This window comes from Cyanistes caeruleus, chromosome 11 (genome assembly GCF_971803275.1).
Source record: "Cyanistes caeruleus chromosome 11, bCyaCae1.hap1.1, whole genome shotgun sequence".
NCBI lineage: Eukaryota > Metazoa > Chordata > Aves > Passeriformes > Paridae > Cyanistes > Cyanistes caeruleus.
The window spans coordinates 5187612-5208769 of NC_141711.1; the positions used below are offsets into that span (position 1 = coordinate 5187612).

Genomic DNA, 21158 nt, shown 5'->3' on the forward strand with positions numbered 1-21158 from the left:
AGCACAGAGGAGAGCTCAGCAGATACTCTGTGCCTTTGGGCTGGTGAATGCTTGGTGCTTGTGCCATATGCTGAGCACAGAAATGCAGTGCCAGGTGTGCCATTCCCCTTCACCCCAGCTCTGCCGTGCAAGGAGACACCACCACAGTGGGCTAATGCCCTGCCCAGGTCATTTCTGCACTCCTCAGACTGCATTTAGCTCGTAATCACTGAGTGTTTAATGGTGTCAGGCTGTTCCCCACAGATATTTGGCTGCTTTCTGAAATTGCGGCATAAATTTGGCAGGGTTTGTTTCAGCTTAGTACAAAACCCCATGTGCTGCCCACTAAAGGGCAGGATGTGCAAGATATTCTAGAAGATCTTCATTTCTTCATGCCATTAAGAACTGCTAAGTGCACAGTGCTTTTACTACAGCATAAACCACATTACTCATATCTTTGGCTTTCATTCTTTTAGAGAGAATATTGACAGCTTTTGACACTGTGTGCTACGTGGCCAGGTAGGAGGATAAGTGTGCAGATGCTGATCCACCTCTGGCTGTGAACAAGGAGTTTTGGTAGAGGTTTGGGAGTCATCCCCTACCAGGAGTGAGTCCTGGTACCTGTGGTTTCTACAAATGTGGCATTTTTAGTGAAGCACTGGGCAGGGAGGGTTCTGCCTGGTCTGATGTTGCTCATATGATGGTGTCACAAGGTGGAGTTTGCAAGCATGAGATTAATTCAGTAGTAAATATTGAAGTCATCTGGAGAGATGTGCTGCTGCACCTCTTAGTTATTAGGTGCATTTGGGCTGCTGACACAAGCTTTTTGAAAGCCAAAAGGTGTCAAAAAAGAGAGATCCCAACAATTCAGAGAGCCACCCTCTAACAAACAGGCTGTGAAGTGTCTCTGAGGAGTAAGAGGAATTGTGATAATCATCTCAACCCCAAATGCTTGTATTTTCTATGAAGTAATCCTTCACACAAACTCCCTGTTCCCCTATCCAAATCATATTGAAAGCAATGAAAAGATTCTCATTGGTTTAATCCATCTTATGGTCATGCCCTAGGAGAAGAGAGATTTGTGATTTTATTGATTGGAACTTCAACAATAAAGATAATGTACACAGTAATAAGCATTTCTAATTTTAGACTACATAGACTGTGTGGTAAATATCTGTGAATAACCTAAATGCTTAATTTTCTCTATAAATTTGCCGTATGAGAACAAAGAACCACATGACCACATCTTGCTTATTTGGTTATTTATTCAGAATAATGGGTTGTGGTGGAAGAGCTTTATAACACCTTTAATTGTTATGTGGAAGCTCAAGTTGCTGGAGCAGTAAAGAATTTAGCTCAAAGTGTGTAGTTGTTTAGGAGGGGAAAAACATAATGAAGCTATAAAAGCAGTGAAAAACTGCTAGACAGTTAAACACATTAACTGGAAGTTTTATCTATATAGACTATAAAAATATGCAAATATTAATAATTACAATAATACAAAGACCCCTTCCAGTGCTGACAGAGAAGAAAAAAATCCACTTCACATGGAGAAAATTCTTCATGTTATACAGCCTGTTTTCCTGAAAAATCTGCTAAGTGGGCTCAGATATTTCCATTAGAGGATGTTTAGCCTATGGATTCTCACTGAGTAGCATTACAAGCAATGTATTCTGCTGGTATGAATTTTACCAGCCATGCATGTACACAGGAGACTTTTACAAAGATGAATACAAAATGGGAATAGAGACAAATATAAATGGACACAGTGAGAATAGGAAAAAAAACCTCATTGAAAGAGCATGCTCTTTACTACATCATTCACAGAAACATATATACCAGAAATATACTGAGGGTGGGAGGTTCTATTTAAATCTACTTCAGCTGCATAAATGAGGAAATTAATTGTGTGGGGAGAGGAACAAGAATCCATCTTCAGTTTCCACTGAAAACCACTCATCGTATTCAGACAGATAGGAGAAATAACTTTGTACTCTGTGATTTTTATTTTTTATATACATCTTTCTTCTTTTGGGGCAGGGGGCTGGAGAGCACCAAGAAATGCTCTCATTCAATATCTGATGACTTTCCTGAGTAATTTTTTTTTTTCTCAATGATTCTGGATTATAGGAAGACCTGGCAAAGTTATTAAATGGTTGGGAGTCCTGAAATACAAAGTGAATTATTGACCCGATAGACTGTGAGTGCAGCAAAAGTTTGAATCCTTGTCATAAACCCCACAAATGTCTCTGTTTTTGGATGTTTATGGTCTCTTGAGCTACAGTAGCTTCTGGCTTTGATTCCATGATAATAGCCTCATCCAACTCATTCAAGTCAATAGGGGATTTGCCATTGAATTTAAAAGGAGAGGAAAGGAGCCTAAAAATCCTCGAAGTAAGTGTCTTCTGAATGTAATGTTGACAGTTACATTTCATGAAGTGGCTGTTTTATCCACCTGGCATTTTTTCCCTTTTAATAATTCCCTTCTGACTCAAGAAAATCAGATTAGGAATGGAATTGCAACTTGCAGATCAGGAAGAGCATTGATCTTCCTTCAAGAATGTTCAGAGATTAATGAAAATGTCCTGTCTTGACTTATATCTTCTTCACACCAAACATTAGCAGGACTTGATAGTGAGAACAGCTGATCCTTTCTGAGCACTCAGTTCACAGGAGATCCTCAGCTTTGCACAAAGGAAATGTGGCCAAAGCAAGAGGGACAGAACTGCCTGCCAGGAGGATTCTGGACTCTTGAAGATGGCATCTGTGTCATTGCAACTCTGCTCATATTTCCTAGCCTTCCAGAAATCCTTTATCTGCACAGATTTAAAATAGAAAACTGTAGAAATAATAGATCATTCTTCCTGTAAAACAGGGACAGCTGTTTGTTACTCCTGCAAATGCTTTAGTTCTAATTGGAGGACACTAAACTCCTGAAATAATGCTCATTTTTGTCTCTCTTATAAAGCCACCTTGAGTTTACACACCACAGAGTGAAATATTTTATCATAAGCATGAGTCTGTTGTGGGAGGCTGTGATTTAAAATAGCTAATCACCTATAAGGTCTGAGTGCATGCCTGGCAGAAGCCAAAAAGCCATCTTCTAGTCATCTCTGTTTTTTATACCTCTAGCTAGGAGGTAATAATAAAAGCATATTTTGCACTTCAAAATTATAACTTACCTCTGCATTCCAGCCAAGCCTGAACTTATCAGTAAACAAACATAAAAAAGGCAAACAGCACTACTGATTTGTGTTATACATTGTGGAAGTCATTAACTATGACTCAGGTAGCAAAACTTATATGTTCTCTCTTTGACAGTGATGACAATTTAATAGTATTTGACTCTGCTGAGTTACATGGAGCGTCCTGCAGCAATGAGAGAGGTTGTTTATCAAAATGATAAACATGTTTTCATTTCCTCCTTGGCTGCATGTATGTGATCAGAAGTCTAAGGCCATCAAGAATTCACTTACTCTGGCCACCAGACAGACATTAAGCTATTCAGGACCATCTGTGCTTGAAATGAGTTCTACTTAATGGACCTTCCTAGGGCAGGTCAATCATAATGAATGCATGTGTGCATGAATGCATGAGCAGAGCAGAGCTTTGGTGAGACTTCTTGGGCTGTTTGGCGCTGGCACAGACGGCTGACAGATAAGATGTGCCTTTCTTCTCGGGGTCATACACCCAGCCATTTTAGAATTCAGATCCTCTGTTGCATTTGCTTCTAGCTCATTGCAAATGCACCTCACAGCCTAATCCAGATGAAGGTTGTTGTAAGAACCTGTTTGCGCTACTTGCAAAAAAAAATAGTGGTGCCCAAACCACATCATGGGCTTTCCTGGCCAAATTCTGCTTCTGTTACACCACTGGTAATTCACTATGGGAATACAAGCAAAAGAAATAGTATGGACCAATTTTATCAACATTTCCAAAGAGTTCATTAGGTCTATAGCTGGTTTGTGATATCTCTATTTATTTATACAGCTTCAAGTAGCCAGTCTAAGTGCCAGTGCTATCCCCCTGCTAAGGTCACAGACCCATATGTTATTCTGAAAATGCTTGAGCGTATGCAGATGCTACTGCTACACCTAGGAGAACAGAGAAAATTTATAAGAGAATTTAAGTTATAGAGACTCCAAGCAAATGTTTAACAATGTGACAGCAAAAATTCTTCAGACACTTCTCGACTTGCTGAAAAAGTGTTCACAGAAACTAATGGATAAAAGAACTTGCACCCTTGCCACCCCATGTCTTTATAAAACATCCAAGAGAAAGGAAAAACAGCCCTGTGACAGCCATTTTATTTCACATTTACTATAAAGAATTCAGGTTTGGGGGCTGCAGTTTAAAGAGTTTTCAGTTTGAATAAGCTTTGGAAACTTCCCAGGTGTAATTAATACATTCATAAGCTTTAATCAAAATGTTTATGCCAGCTAATGTGCCAGAACTACAGACTACACAGCACACAGGGGAAAATACTATACTTTACTTTAAGAAATAATAAACCACTACTATGGAACTTACCAAGCAACATTTTTGCTTCTGACAGGAATATGTAACAGATGGAAAAAAAAAAAAAGTCTCATGCTACACCACAAGCCACTTCACAAGTGAACAAATAAAAGATTTCTCATAGCCTCAGTGCAATTACACTCCAATTTTTCTTTTGCATATAATCCAGTGACATTGTGTGTCTATTCCAGAAGGAAAAGAATCAAGCTTACAGGATGCATTTTCAGAGCAATCAGAGAGGGCTTAGGGTTTTCACTCATTTTCAAGGTTAGGGTTAACTGCCATCAATGAAGTCACAAAACAGCTGAACTTGGCTCATAAACCTGATGTAACACAAAGGCACCATCAAAAAATTGACCTAAGTATAACCCATCAGCATTACTCCTTATTTATTTTCCATTATGATAACTGATACAAATAAACTGATCAGCTATTCTTTATATGTGGAATTCCCGTTACCATGGGAATTTGGAATGCTCCACACATGATCTGCAAGTCCCCTGATATATAGTGGATTTTTTTTTTTTTTTAGCCCAGTGAATCAGAATAGACTGCAGTGGTCTGTTTCCTAAATTTCTATTTATATTTTCATTAATAGTCAGTGTTTTGTTGTTCATTATTCAAGATTTGTGTTATTATTTTCATTTTGGGAAGACTCTATGCAACAGCAGCAACATTAGTGACTCCCACTGTGGGTCATTAAGTTTTGGTTGGGATATTATTTCTTTGACTGCTGTTGCTCTGAAAGGGTTCTGGAGGCACAGGGTACCCCCTTAAAGAAACTGCTGCTCCTCTACCAAAGCCCAGAACAAGAGAACCATGGCTAGTGAAATTTGTTTTCCCTTGGAAATGCACCTTGTGCTAAACTTTAAAACCCCACTGAGGTTTTTCTGATGTCCAGGTCACTTTAAAGAGCACTCCTGGAGGTCCCAGCTCTGAGAGCCCAACAGGTTGAGCCCCAGCTCCTGTGTCACAGCACATTTGAGTAAGAGAGATAATGAGATTGTCTTGCTTTGTGCTGGCCCTTGGTCAGAGTCTGGAGAAGAGTTGCTGGATGAGGCAGGTCAGTTACCTGTGAAAATTCATTTCACACTCAGCCAAAGTTCTGATAGATTCTGGAGTGAGAATTCCTGGGCTAAGAGGATTCTAATGTGCATTCTCACAGGCATCTCTGGTTATTTACCTTAGAAACTCTTAAGTTTCTAAGACTAATCTTGACTAAAAAGGCCATTTTTATGAAATCAAACTTTTCTGCAAAAATGAATAACAAAAGAACTTCTAGAGGAAACCTATATCTTTAAAGTATTTTGTTCAGCAGAATGTTAATATTTCAATTTAATATTAACTTCTTTTTTTCCATTTGCATTGTATTTCCCATTCAGTATAACAGGAGAAGCAGGGATCTGCAAAGCTCTAATTAGCACAAGGATTTGTAGTCTTTTACAGTTTTCTACTAATGCTATCTTCCATCAGCCACAGGAGGCTTTTTATCTGAGAGATTTACAGATTCTTATACTTACACCCAGAATATAATAGACTCTGATCCTCACAAACTGGAAAAATTAAAAATATGTGTTTTCTGTAAAGGAGAAATGGTATGGATTCTACTCTTGAATTCACAAGGAAAACCCAGAGCACACCAGCATGTGAACCGTGCTCAGATCTTGGGCTGGCTTATGGATTTCCATATCAAACCAATATACACACCAGAGAATAGGTTTTTCTACTAAAGAGCCTTGCAAATTGATCTCCTGAGAAATTTTCACAGGACCTTATTCTTATGCATATTAAAAAAAATAAAAAAATAATAAAAAATCTCTTACAGATGAATCAAGGGGAAAATGGTCTCCAGAACAACAAGGCAGCCTTCCAGCAGCTCCTGCCTCTGGCACAGTGCAGCTCCAAAGGCAGAGGAATAACCAGCAAGGCTGAGGAGGGAGAGGGGGCGACAGGGCAAGGGTGGCTGGAGAGGAATGCTGATGAGGAATCTGCTCCCAGCACTTATTTAAGCAAGGTTATGAGTCGTTTTAATTAGGATTTTGCATGCTTGTGTGCAATATACCCCCCAAATGACAGAATCTATTAAAAAATCCCACCTCTTGTGGGTGGAGCTGTCCCTTTCCAGGGCCATGCCCCCTCCCCACAGGACTGATGGCTTTTTTGTCACAGGGAATATGGCAAGGGAATTGTGATGGGGACTATCAGCACTCTTGTTCTGATGAACTACAAGACCCAGACATGTAACTCATGAGGCAGGCAAGAATCCAATGTTCTCTTAGTGGGGATCCTCCGTCTTTTAATGAGATTTTTTTTACTTCAAAGGGAGGCCAACTTACAGCAACTTTGAGAAATGGAGGTTAGAAATTAGAAGTCTTGGTGGGATTTACAGCTCTGGAATGCCATTAAGAGATGTGTGTGAAGAGGCAGGACTTAATTCAGAAAGAGAAGAATGTTACTTTTGAGAAATAACTGAAGTTCCATATCAAAAAGTAATAAGCATTATGACTCTAAATTTCACTGACTTTCAGTGAGATATGACACTCCTAGAGGTCTATATCACTTGTAAATAGGATGTCTTGGTCTAAATGATGTATGCCAGGAAGGCTGAGCATAAAATCTTGTAAGTACCTTTAAAAAAAATCATGCTCTTAGTCACTTGGGTGGTTTGGAAAATTTAATATTTGATATGTCAGGGAGGATAAAAAAAAACTGAGTTTGGACAAAATAGATGTAATATGCCTGCATTGACTGCACTCCTCCTATAACTTAAACTGCAGGCTGCAGTATAAACTAGAGATTAAAAAGACCTGCTGTGCTATTCTGATCATTGCTTTGCAGCTGCACAATTCTCACCCAGAACAAATTTTCTAGGTATCAAAGCTGTGGAGAAATGTACATTTCTGCTGCTTAACAGAAAGGAACATTTGCAGTATTGACATCTCTAGTTCCTTGCCAGAGAACAGTGAAAATCCAAAGTGGAATTAGGCCTGAAAATACTCTCACAATAAAATTTGAGTGAACCATGGAATATTGTTCTTGGAACCTCAAAACGTTGTTCTGAATGCTGCCAGCAAAAGTGTCCAAAGAATCAGTGTTAAGTTTCAGGAAAAACACACAATGAAAGAAAGACGGGACTTCTCTCTTTTTGGATGGAATAATTAAGTTTATAAGAAATAAGTGATTCAGTCACAGCTCCTGATGAGAAATGAATATAAAAATGTGCATGAGGAGAGGTTACTAAGAAAGGATTTAGAAATTATTCTATGTCAACTATGCAAGCACAGCTTGGTCCTGACAGAGTCTCACTTATGCCCAACAGGCTTTCCCCCAAGCACCAGATCTCTAAAAGTGCTTAATACATTTATTGAATACCTTCATTTCCAGACTACTCCAAACTGGAAAACCATATTAATTTTCCCTCCAGCCTTAAAAGAGACTCAAAATTTCTTACTATGCTCATGATGTAGCTTTTGCATTTTTCATATGGTACATGAAAATGTCACACTTTCAGGATTTTTAAAAAATATTTATAAAATAATCCACTGATTACAAGGCAACTCCACAAAAGCCAACTTTCAAATCCAGGCTCTGAGTCATCACTAAATGATTCAGGGATCTTAAATTCTCGTGGAAAAGCAAAACAATGTTGCTCTATACAGTTCATCATTTGATATGATGGTTGCAGATAAAGTCATCCCCAGATAATTTTATCCACTAAGGTGATTAGCCTATGGAGAGCCTATCATGTGTTTACTGAGCACAGTAGCACAGTTTATGGTAATGCTCTTGTCATGCTTTATAAATGTGTGAGGTGCTTTTATGAAGTAGTTAGATAAGGAGTGGTGAAAGTAATGTGATCCATAAAGAATGCACAGTGATGGAGAGCTGGGATTGCAGAGATACCACAGACAGACTGATGGAGAGAATTATAACCAGTGCAGAGGCTGCATTAATCTTCCAACGAATGGCAATAAATAAAATAACAGGAAGGAAGGATTCTAAACAAATTTGGCCACTGTGTAAAACTGAGATGTCAGGGTGGGATCAAAGTGGAGATGTTTTTAATGGGATCTCTTACAGATGAGTTAACTTGCTATATGTCAATAACATTTTCATGGATGGGGTTGACCACGTCCTACAAAATCCATGAGAAGGAAAACAAAGACTGCAAGTTACAGCACGTGCAAGCAAAAGTCAGTGTAAGGTGTGATGAGCAGCAGCAGTAAATCCTGTCCTCTGCAGCAGCTGAGCAATGCCAAGCAATCACTTCCCAGGCACTTTTCAGTGGACAAGTGTGCCCATTATCCCACCCCATATATTTCTAGAATTATTCATACTGTGACCGCCAGCAGCTGGTCCTGTGTTTGAGCAGAAAACGATTCCTGTGCCAGGAACTGGCTGCACAATGGTGCAGAAGGACAGAGGGTGGGACCAAAGGCTCAGAAGCAATCAGTTGTTTTTGCATGGAAAGCATTTTACATTGCATTCATTATCCATAGCAGAAGAACCTGGTAGTCTCCAGCCTAAGGAATTTATAGCACATTCATTTCTGAACCTTATTTAGCGTCAAGCACAGTCAAGCACTTCAGTAAATGTTAGGGACTGGGTATGTGAGCAGCAATATTTTAACTTTCAGGCTGCTATACCTCAGTTATGAATTAACAAGTCAAGGAATTCTCTCTCAAAAGAATCTATTTTAACTTTAAGGCTTACGCTACTGTGATTATGAATTAGCAAGTTAAAAAATCCCCCTCAAAATGATCTATTCCCTCCAGACATGATTGAGCTGTTTTACTTCTGGTCAGGACCAAACCATGGCTGAGGAAGAGGGGGAAGCAGAGGATGAAGTGAGACTCAGACCATATTGTTCTCAAAATTTACTCATCAGTGCAGCCACTTCTGTGGGAAGCCTCAGTGGGAGGGTGGTTGCCTCCTCCTCACTGAAATTTTAAGTAAGGGGACAGTGGCAATATTTAATTTCATTATAACTTTTGGCACCTCTTATTTTCTTCTTTTGCTTTTGTTCTGGTGACATTCATCTCAAACAAAGTAAGTCTGACTGATTTTCTTTTTTCCATATTACTTTAATCACTTACCAAACCTCTCTTCTCCTACATTTTTCCACAGTCACTATCCTGAGCTGCTTTTTTTTTTTCTTTTTGCATGAATTTCCATGTTTTGATGTCTTTCTCCTCCCTATTTCTGTTGATGAGCAATATTTTATTTCCTGACACCTTGATTTGCTCTGTCTTTCCGCACCAGCTCTCTGCATACAATTGTAACCCTGATTTATTCTGGTTCCCCAATCTCTCTCTCTCCCCCTTTACCTTTTTTTCCCAACTGCATTGAATGTTTCTCTCTCTGACAATTTCTTTCTCTTCTCTCTGTAATTCTCCTGATGAACAACACAATGCAGTACTGCCTCCTAATAATTGATCACCTGGCTGCTGTTCAGATTTGTGCTGCTCCTTTGAATACATGTGCAATTCAGTTCACTCTGTTCCTTTATAATGTGAATAAAAAGGGCTGCATACTTGAGCAGAAATACAGGAAGTCTAGTGAGCAAATAATTTCCTATTTTGAAAGCAACATGTGACACATTACAACATTGGCTTAAAATTCATATTAATTTTTTTCTTTATTAGTTAAACAGTAGCTGGGGAGCTCTGCAGTTAGCAGAACCTAAGAGGCTGGACAGAAAATATTTCTTTTTCTCTTCTCTGTTTATTGTTGGTGATGATCAGTATTCATCCAAACGCTATCTAAGAGAATTTGGAATCTGATTTTTCAATTAAGAGTTGTTTTTTTATACAGATTTCTTTAAAAACTAAAATATTTTTAACGAAAAATATTGACATTTCACTGGCCAATGTCAAAAAATTTCAATTCAAGATAAAATCCCTGTCTCAGTGTGTGTTGTAATTCACATAACTACTTTTAACAAATGATTCCCAGTTTCCTATATAGTACTACAGCCAATAAACTACACCATGCTCACATCATCACCAGAAAGGGGAAAGTAAGAAATTATTTAAGCTACGTCTCTTATGGTCACAAAGAAACCATTTTACATTAAAATAAAAATAAATTCAGCTTTTGTTCCAAAATAATCCAAGTGATCTAATCCAGGGAAATTATGCAAAAATAAAAAAGATACATGCACGTGTTCTGTGCATGTCCTGCAGCTTGCTGAGGAGAAGCAGCGTCTCTGATGTGCTGCAGATTCTGTGCTAATTCCAGCACTGCCTCCAAAGGGTCCTTCCCTCGCCTCTTAGACTTGTCCTGATTCATGTCCAGCTTAGTCTCTTTTGTCCACCTGGACAAACCCCATTTCACTCAGACCCCAAGGTTTTGCTTCAGAGAGCTCAGGTTTAAGTGCCATCCCACAGGGTTCATGAGGATCCAGCTCCAGGTGAGCCCCACCAGAGAAACGACCCCGATGCTCTGATCCCTGCCTGCATTTCCAGCCTTAAAAGATTCGGATAATGTTGGCTATAAACTGGGCTCTCATTAGAAATAAAAAAAAATTGAGAAAAGCCTGTAAACTAGAAGTAGGACAGCTCTACTAACTCTCCTTAATGGTGTGCTGGGAATTAGAAGCAGAAGAGGTCATCTTGCCCAATTCTTTCCCAGTGTCAAAAATGTTTCCCTCCACGCACTCACGAGCATCTTGCTCAGTTTATTTTCACATTATTTAAGCAATTGGACTTCTGCTGGTGCAACAGGGGATCCTTTGAAGATGCCATTCTGGTGTTTAATGGGATCCACCATTGGGCTGAACAGAAAAGGAATGTTCTGTTTTCTTTTGCTCAGTTTTTCTCATTAACACTAATTGTGATGCTATGACCAACTGAACACAACTATTCCCTGTTCCACATTTACAGATGTCAGATATGTTTCAGATGGTCATCACATCCCCCATCATCATTATCACCACTTAGACAAGCTGTGCATTTGCTGCTTCTCTTCATCTTTCTTCATGAGCCTGTCCCCATCAACTTACTGATGTCCACATCTCTTCTCAGCATCATTGACTTCACTGATGTTTTTAAAATTCCACTATATAACAATTTCATTATTATTAAAAGTGATAGAAATTCTGTGCTGTAAATTGGATGAGTATTATTATCTCCATTTAAGAGAGAAAATCTGCCCTATTTTCCCAATCCAGCATTTGTCTGTACTCAGCTCTTCAGTATTATTAACTAAAACATAGACAACCAGCACAACTTAATATAGTTTTGAGAATATTTGATCACCAGTGTATAAGCTACCAGATACATTGGTATTTATTACTGCCTGGGCACGTCAGCACTGTGGAGATGGTCAAGGAATAAAAAACAGGGTGTAGAAATAGAGACAGATGCTCTGTAATAGAAAATCCAGCCAACAGTCTGAGATGGAAGAGGAATGCCATATCTAATTGAAACGGTGCTCTGTGTTTCCCAGCAGTGTTCTCAACAAGGAAAGACACTAATACCTCCTGCTTTTGGAGAAAATGCCATCACTTTCCCATTTTTTCCATCCCCACTGTAGTAGCTGGCAATTTTCAGCATTAATGCCTGAATACTTCTTTTCCCCAGGTATATTATTTCATTTTTCTAGCTACAATCACATAATTTCCTGGGCCTTCAGATTTTTCTGATCCTTTTTATTATGAACCTTGAACTTAGTGACATGTGTTGTAACACATATTTTACTATCACTAGTAAATTGGCAGAGGCCCTGTTTCCTGTGAGCCACAGCCTGGATAAAGCCATCCCCAAATATTTCTTTTAAAACCTGAATGATGATTTTTTTGCTAGGCAGAAAACTAAACTAGCACTTGCAATAGCCATGGCCCTAAATGGAGTAAAAGGAACAGATTTTCAAGCCCAACCTACCAACTTACCCAGCACTGCAAATGTGGGTTTCCCTCTTGTTCCAGTGGGAGCCTTCTCCTATCAAACTGCACACTAACAAAGAAGGAGTTTAACCCTGCAGCCGGGAAAACTACTGACTTTCCACTGAACAAACAAAAATGTAATATCAGCAATACCTTTAAGGCAGCCTTGGTTGACAAACAGGTGCTCCCTCTGTAAGACAGTTTTCTTATTGATCTGTGCTAACATCTTGCAGAAGTGAACAATCTCATTGCCATGTCAAAGGCTAACCATCTGTGAACAAGTAATGCAGCCAGAAAATCCTTGTTGCTACAATAATAGCTTTAGGACGTGGGTTTGGTTTCAATCACCACAAAAAAGAAACCTTCAGGAAATGTCACAGATTTTTTTTTTTCTGATAAATTAATGTACCTAGAAAAATTCTTTTGCTTACACAAATTTAATCTAAATAAATTACAATAATTTCCACACTATCAAGTGAGTAAGGCTACTGAAATAATTGTAGAATTCATTTTTTCCGTTTTCTTCCTCTGATATTGCAATCACCTCACAGTCTCATGCGTCACAGTCCTTCTCTTATTTAAAAATCATAATTCTCTCTGTGGGGCAAATCACCTCTTCAATACCTGAATATATATATATGTTAATACTTTCAGGATCAGATATTATTGTTTTTTCACATTAATAAACAGTATTCAGCTACACTAGAGCCACAATTTTAGACTAAAAGACCATTCTAAGAGATGGATATGCAAGTACAGTGTCATACTGAGAGACAGAATAGTGAATTAATGATTCTGGAACAAAAATCTAATGGCAGGACTTTCCGAGACCAGGAGACAGTCTTGTGAGAAACTTTCTTTCAGTGAGATAGCATTAGGTCCTAAATAATTGTCATGTCAGATAATATTGAAGTCCCCTGGCAAACATTTTGACTAAGAAGTTTATAATCTGAGTGTTCCCTTAGAAACATGAACCAGGAGCTCCCTTATATCAAGGTAATGAATTATTATTATTACTATTTTTAGTGGTAGTATCATCATCATTATCATCATCACTAATTACTGTTTTTGGACATTGTTGAGTCTATATCTAAGCGTCAAGGGTATAGTTTTATCATTGAAAAAAAATCTGGGTTTCTGGCTAGATCTGGAAGGTCTTTGTCCTCCTGCTCACTGGTTATGCCCAGGGAACAGCCTCCTGGAATACCAGCAGCGTGGCATCCAGAAACAGCTCTGTTTCCCAAACCCTGATGAGATCCTGCAGGGAGCAAAGCTGAGCTCACGGTCTCTTGCACCCAGGCAAAATTGGTGAGAACTCTTGTGTGCCGATGTTTTGGTGGCACAGTTGGATACTGGGATATTTGGGGTGGCTAACAGCTACTGAAGCAGGGAGCAAAGCTGAGCTCACGGTCTCTTGCACCCAGGCAAAATTGGTGAGAACTCTTGTGTGCCGATGTTTTGGTGGCACAGTTGTATACTGGGATATTTGGGGTGGCTATCAGCTACTGAAGAGCAGATTCCTGCTCAGCTGGAACGAGGGTGTCAGTGCACAGGGCAGAAAGGAGGATGGGTTGTACCACTGGAGCTCCTGGTCAGGAGCTGCAGCAGAGCCAGAGTCAGGGAGGGACCCCAAGACTTGCACAGCACAAACTGGGCTGGGAAGAGGCACAACAGGACAGAGCTGCCACAGGTTTCCTATTCTCCTCTCCTGCTTTGTTCATTCCTGTTTTCACTGCAGCTGTCACCCCTGGCTGATGTAGGTAAGCTGTCAGAGGGGTCTGTTATCTTTGTGCATAAATATCCCACCTGGGCACCTGTGGGCTCCTCCCCACTATTCCTGTTTTGTTGACTTATTTCAGCTGAAAATTTGTACAAGTTGAAGTATTGTTTTCAATTATTTTAAAATTAGTTTGGATAAAGGAAGTATCAACAGAAAATAGAAACTACAACATTGTTGGTAATTCAGTAAAGTCATGGTTCTCTCTACCCAAAACATCAGAGACAACAAACTGGAACTTCTTGATTTATATTTGCATATTTGTTTACTTTTCAAACTAATTAGCTTTTAAAGTATTACTAGGGAGCTGAACAAATGTACCATATAGCTCCAAAAACAATACAAGAGAAACTGCTTGCATTTGGGTGAATTTACTTTGCTGGTACCATGGATGTGTCAGCCCAGTGAACACTTAATGTTGAACATTAATTATACAAACAAAAGAAATGGCACAGAGCTGTTGTCTCTGTTAGTTTTCTTCCAAGATTCAACCATGTTTACATTGCTGGTTTTGTGTCCTAAATAAATTCCCGACTGTGGCTGCTTCAAAGGGGATGATATTTCAGATGATTGAAAATATGCACTGATCAATGCCCAAGACAAACAAGCTCTCAGCTGTTGTTGCTCACTCCCTGACCCTCGCTCAGTAAGAAATTCTTTTTATCCTGCTGTGAATTTCATCAGCTGGTCGTCAGCATGATGGACTGGAGGTGGCTCTGCTCCCTCTGGCCAGTTTCTGACATTTGGCTTTCCAGACAACTGCTCTTGGGTTTGTGGCTTTGCTTCTGATCCTCAGGACAGGGAGAGAAAAGCACTTGGGCATCAGAACAAAGCAAAAAAAGAAAAAAAAAGAAGTGCAAAACTGCGCTGAAACTTCTTGGAGAAATTGAAATTCAAAGTGAATGTTTAGATTAAATTTAGGTTTAAGGTAACCACACCACCCCTCCCAATTGTTTTGGCTGTCATTTAAAAAAAACCAAAATAAAACCAATAATGAAACCAATAAATATCTGTTAACAGAACTCAGTAAAATAGCAATATAAAGTGAATAGAAGAGGACAAAAAAAGTCAGCTGCAACTCATTGACACCCAACAGTAAAAAATAAATTCATTCTAATATGGTAGAGAACTAATGTCAGTTAAGAACAAAATTTAAATGTTTCTAACCAACCTAAGAGTGATTTTCTGAAGAACAGTATTATTGGGAGTGATGAACAAGAGAGGTGGTTGCAGTGATGAGTAGTGAGGGTACTGAGAGACGTCAGGAAAATATGAATTTTCACTGTGTTTTCCAGTGTTAGATCTGGGAGCTAAGACAAAACATGAAGTTTCAAAATATAATGGCAAAATCTCACAAAAGACATGAAAGCTGAAAGTTTTGAGCTCACAAAGCACATAGAAAAGCAAATTCTTTTAGGGGTTATTTAACACAATCCCTGCATCACAAACTGCTGAAAACTGGAAAGGTCTAGAAGGAGATTTTCCTTGTTGGTTTATCACTCCTGTGCTCTGCCTTGGCGTGTGCTGCAACTGCTACTGGAAACAAGATTGGTTTCCTGACCTGACCCAGTATGGTTGTTTTTAAATTCCCAGAGATGGTCCCAACGTCCCAGAGGTCATTCTTCTAGTCATCTGAAAATAGTAACCCACTGTAAAGTATCACCAAGCTATTTAGGACACATATTCCTAACATAAATCATATATTGGGACTTTTATATCCCTTTGCAGGTCTTGCATTTCCATTTTTTCCTGCTCTTATCCAGGGCAAATCTCCATCTCCTGCATTCTCTTTATATTCAAATCACATCAGCTTTGACGTTCCTTCTCCAGCCCGTGCTATGAAATGCCATCACAAGTACACCCTAAACTTTTATTTATTTCCTCCCCATCTGACAGCCTGCCTTGCAGAGCCTTGTCCAGAGTCACTGCTACAGGACAGAACAAGGCAGGAAATGTCAAAGTTGTCATGCACATTCCCCAGTTCTTTGATTTCTGCTGCCAGCCACACCTTCTCCAAAACTTCTTTGTTCTTGGGCTTCAAGCTACGGATGAATCTCCCATGTGCCTGAGAAATCCTCAGATTTCCGAGCGTCCCAGATTCACTGCTAAATGGCCCTTAAACATTTACAAACCTGGAACACAAATACTGCCAAACTAGATCAGAACAATTGTCCATCATCTCTTCTGCACTCCCTGTGACAGATGAAACACAAAGGGCTTCAAAGGAACATTAAAAGAGCCCATAAATGGGACAACTGAAATATAGGTTGCCTACACACTTATTTTCTGCAGAATAGGAACTCCTATTCCTTTGGGAGTGTTTTTAATCCTACAGAAATTCACAATGTTCAAATGATCCAGAAGAATACACGTCTTATTATATGTCCCTGTTACTATTGGTGTGCCATACCTTTCACATACTTTATACACTGTATTAATAAATATTTTAAACCTGGTTCCCTGCATCAATTTTACAAATTTCTTGGGTATCTGCATTCATTCATCAAAAGAACTGCAAATATAGCTGCTATTCTGCATTCCATTTTGTGCCTCTTCAGGAGTTTTTCTCTATTGTGTATGGCCACCTACATGTCAATTTTTGCTCATATAAAGCTATTTCCTCATCTCTCAAACACATCATGTGGCTCCTATTTCAGATTTCACTGGTGCTTTAAAATTGATGATAAAAGAGGAAATGTGAATCTGTCAGTAGACACATCTTAAATACTCCTAATGACATTCAAGAGTTCAGTATTCAATACAGTACTTTCCATTTCTATCCTGATGTGCTGGAACAAGAATTTCAGTAGTCACCATTTTGGGCACAACTATTTCACCCTGACACTGTTTTTTTTCCCAATAACCAAAGTTTTTGTAATAAATCACCCTCTGCAGTTTCACCAGATGGGTGATTTTCCCTTGCCACTCCAAGGGCAGGAGGTGGCTCACCCCTGGGACTACTCCAGCTCTGCTTTCAAATCATTCTCCATTTTCTCCCTATCCTCTTGGGCCTGAGCTCCTTTCATGCTGCTCTGCAGTCTCTGCTCATCCCCAGAAACAATTCAGCACACGTTCCCCTGGGGGCTCTTGTCTCTCTACCGTTTACATCTTGACAACATCACCTTTCCTCGTTCTTCACTTACAAGATCCGTCCCAGATCCATTATTCATTTTCAGAGCACAATGTTGTGAACCGTGTCGCAGGTTCAATTCACAGTGTTGTGAACCAGATGTTCTGCTCAGGAGGAAGAATTGGGTCTTTGTATCCAGTGGTTAGGATTTAATTGGAGCCCTGTACTGAGGGACACCCACAAGGACTCCCTGTAGCCCAGACATCATCCTGTAAATCGCCCTTTAAATGCACATCTCACTCCATTGAATACAAAGGCAGAATGATGCACCAAGGCTAAAATTATCCTTTGTGATTTTCCTTCTGTGTAAACATTTGTTTTGTCTTTCCTGCTTTTATCAACTTTTTTTTCAGATCATCTACCTTTACACTACCCTTTCACCTAGTTTTTATCCAGTTTTCTTAATCTCTGTGAGAGTCTTTGGTACGTTCTCTGTCACCCAAGACTGTATCAGTCTAAGTCTTTACATGTGCTTCATAAAAATTTTTTATTCCTTACTTCTCCAGAGGTGTCAGATCATTGCCCAGACTTCTAGCAGGTCTAAGTTATGGTAAATATTATCTTTGTAGTAATTAATTAGCATTAAATATAAGATACAACTGTAACAAACATTTCTGCTCACCTTTGGAAGTGCTTTAAAAGACTGTTAGCACACTAAAGGTATTACTGATGGTAATTCCATTATATGCACACACATCCCCACATGTACACCCACTGTTACATGAGCATTATTTAAGTTTACTTTGTCTTGGCTCCCTAAAGATAAGGAGGTTTTAACTTTAATATTGCTTTGCATGCAGTGAGAGAGAATTTTAGATTACAGCAAGGGCCATGAACTACATGCACTTTTTAGTGATGGCTGTGCACATCAGCCTGTAAAAATTCTGGATGCACAGGGTGGGCAATTGTGCACATCTGCATCCATCCATGTCTGCAACTGGCTGTGCTGAGCATGCCAGACTTTGGTCTGTGTGCAGATACAAAGAGTTTTCCATGTTATAGGCACAGGGCCTATTACAGAAAATCATTCATTACCCATGAGCAGTACATTTTCCTGCATTTTTTCCAATCATTAAAATATGTTTCATGTATTTTTAGCTCAGTTCATTAAATGCACACACAAACTTGCCCACATATCTCTAATTCCACAAGGCTACTCTTAGCAGTTTTGTTCAGTAACATTAAACTCTGTTTACTGCAGATTTGTGTTTTACTACCACTGCCATGAGCTTTGCAAACTTAATTGCCAGAGTGACAGTATTTCAGACAGAGCTGTGAATTGAGGCTGCTGTTGGAAGGCTGTGTGTCACAGCTGAGGGCAGACACGAGATATCAGGTGGTTTGTGTGAAAGTGTTACAATTTTATTCAGGGAAAGCCAATTTTTGTGAATGCCAGCCGTGCCTGCAAGGTGTTGGAAGTCACTAAAGGATGTGTCAAGGTCTTTCTATCGCTCTGCCTGATCCTTGATGCCAATCACCAAAGAGCAACACGAGACAAGGCAAAACGCTCTCACCCTTGTGAACAGCTTTTTAAACTTACTTTAGACTGTGGATAAGAGATGTTGATTCCCTTTCCCAAATATAAGGTTAATAACCTTATACCTGGATTCTCTTCACAAACAAGCTTCTGTCCACTGTGATTTTTCCATGGGCTGTAGAGGGTCACACCCATGTCAGTTTAACTGAACAGCAACACCAATAAACACCTGCAGCCCAACTTTGGCTTCTCCATCTCAGGCTAAGGGTTGCAGATGAAGGGAAGAGGCATTTCTTCATCCTTAAACCCACTATTATCAAAATAATTATTGCATGTCTAAACATAATTCACAGGAAAAGCAAAGGGGAAGAGTTTTCTCTTTGATAATACGGTAGAATCAATAATAATAATTAACAAATGAGATGGTAATAACACAGAGAAGTGGAACTGATGATAAAAGTAAAGCTGAATTACAAACACTGGGGCATCAGGAATTTGAATTAAATAGACATTTCTGTCTCTGGCTCACTTTGAATTTCCACAGCTATTCTGAGCATATGTAACAAAATCCACTAAAGTACCTTTCTAAGAAGCTTCTCAGGAATTAACACAGCTGAAAAGAAACCTATCTCATAAGGACAGCTCAGAGTGCAAAAGCTGACAGATTTGGTCCCTGTATGCCACATAAAATCTCAAGGCAAAATCCTGGTCCCACAGTAGAAACTGGCAAATGTGGACAGGATTTCACTTTGTCTGCTTCATTATTCAAACTGAAAACTGCTTTGTTTATTGACGTGGACTTCATGAAATTGAGTTGTCTTCATTTTATCTGTGCAGCTGATCTCTAGCCTATGGTGAAGGATTCCAACATCTAAATAAAAGAGGGTAAGTGCAATTTTAAAGTTCATTTTGTAAAGTTCATCCTTTCCATGCTCTGGGCTGTAAATGGTTCAATTACTAGGACATCATCAAAAAATCTCTGAGGTTTATCCACCACAAACCCAGAAACCCAGGTGTTTCTTGAGTTAATTTTATCACACAGAAAGATCTTTCTTTATGTGTTAACCACCAGGGTTAGGTGGGTTTATTGTTTATATTTTCCAGGAAAATTGTTCAAAGAAGAGAAAAAAAGGATGAAATTATATGTTCAAAGGAACACAGCAACATCACATCACAAAAACCCTACTGTAATACAGACAGTGTTGCATGGTTTTCCTAAGAAAATTCATAGGCATCAGATATAAAATACTGAAACCTCCTGGTTCTACATGATCTATTTATATATTTGGACAAAATTATACAACTAGAATGCCAAAGGTCTTTTTGAGTAACATGTGAACACCAGAAACATTTCTCCTTAGACCCCATTCCATCTCATTTTCATTAGATACAATGTTATGTAAACATGAGTGTTTACATTATAGAATTGTACTCATCCCTACACAAAGAACTTCATCACATCTCCCAGGGCTACAGGTGGTGATAATTCCTTGGAAAAAAACACTTTTAGCAGTGTGGATACCACACTACCCCAACACTAACTGCTATATCACCTCTTCCTAGTGATCTATGGTGGACAAGACAGTGCCAAGAAACTCCCTGTTCTATGCTTAAATTCACTGTATTTTCTTCAAGGAGAGGGTCTTTGGCTGCCAGTTTTCTACCTGGGTGAGTTAATAAAAAATAGTGCATCAATTAACAATGGCTGGAAGTTACTTGTCAGCTTGTTTTGTTTTGGAAAGGAAACAGAGTTTCAGAAAGTATTTCATTCTTGGATTCCTGCACTTAGCTTGGGTGACAGATTTTCCCCTTTTTATTTTTAATACAAGAGTTGGGCAGTAATGCAAAATGTTTTAAAAACTGGATATTTTTTTTAGTTGTTCTCACTGCTTGCCAGATCTAGAAATTGACTTTTAAAGCTCATGTAGAACATGCCCAAAAATACTCTTTGTTAGAGTAAAGGCATCATTATATCGTAACTAAGAGTAACAAGAACCTCTTGCAGGGCTCATCCATTTATTTTCAGCCGGGATGAAGAGCTCTGCCTCATTAAAGGATGCCCTGCATCACCTGGAAGGTGTCCTACAAACTTCAAAGGTCTCTGCAGGACCTTTTCCTGCCAGGGTGGGACCTTTAGCTGTGTTTTCCATTAGGGCTGAGCTGCTTCTGAGCCAAGCAAGTCCTCTGCTTCCCAATCCCCAAAAACTCCCTGTGAGTACCTTCTGAAAAGGTCCAGGGGGGCAGGAGATGTTGCCTCTTCACCAAAATATAGAGATTCTTAATGGAAACATTGGCATAACTAATACAGTCCAATTGCCAGGAACTTCATCACATTGTCCTAATATCACCAATTAGGTATTTTTCATTCATCAGCATAATTGCCAGTGTATCA

The 21158-nt window shown here is 39.2% G+C and overlaps 1 protein-coding gene across 2 annotated transcripts in view; it reads right to left on the minus strand.

Moving 5' to 3' along the window:
* Positions 1–21158, minus strand: part of TAFA1 (TAFA chemokine like family member 1) — a 218301-nt gene that overhangs the window by 44592 nt on the left and 152551 nt on the right. The window lies entirely within an intron of this gene.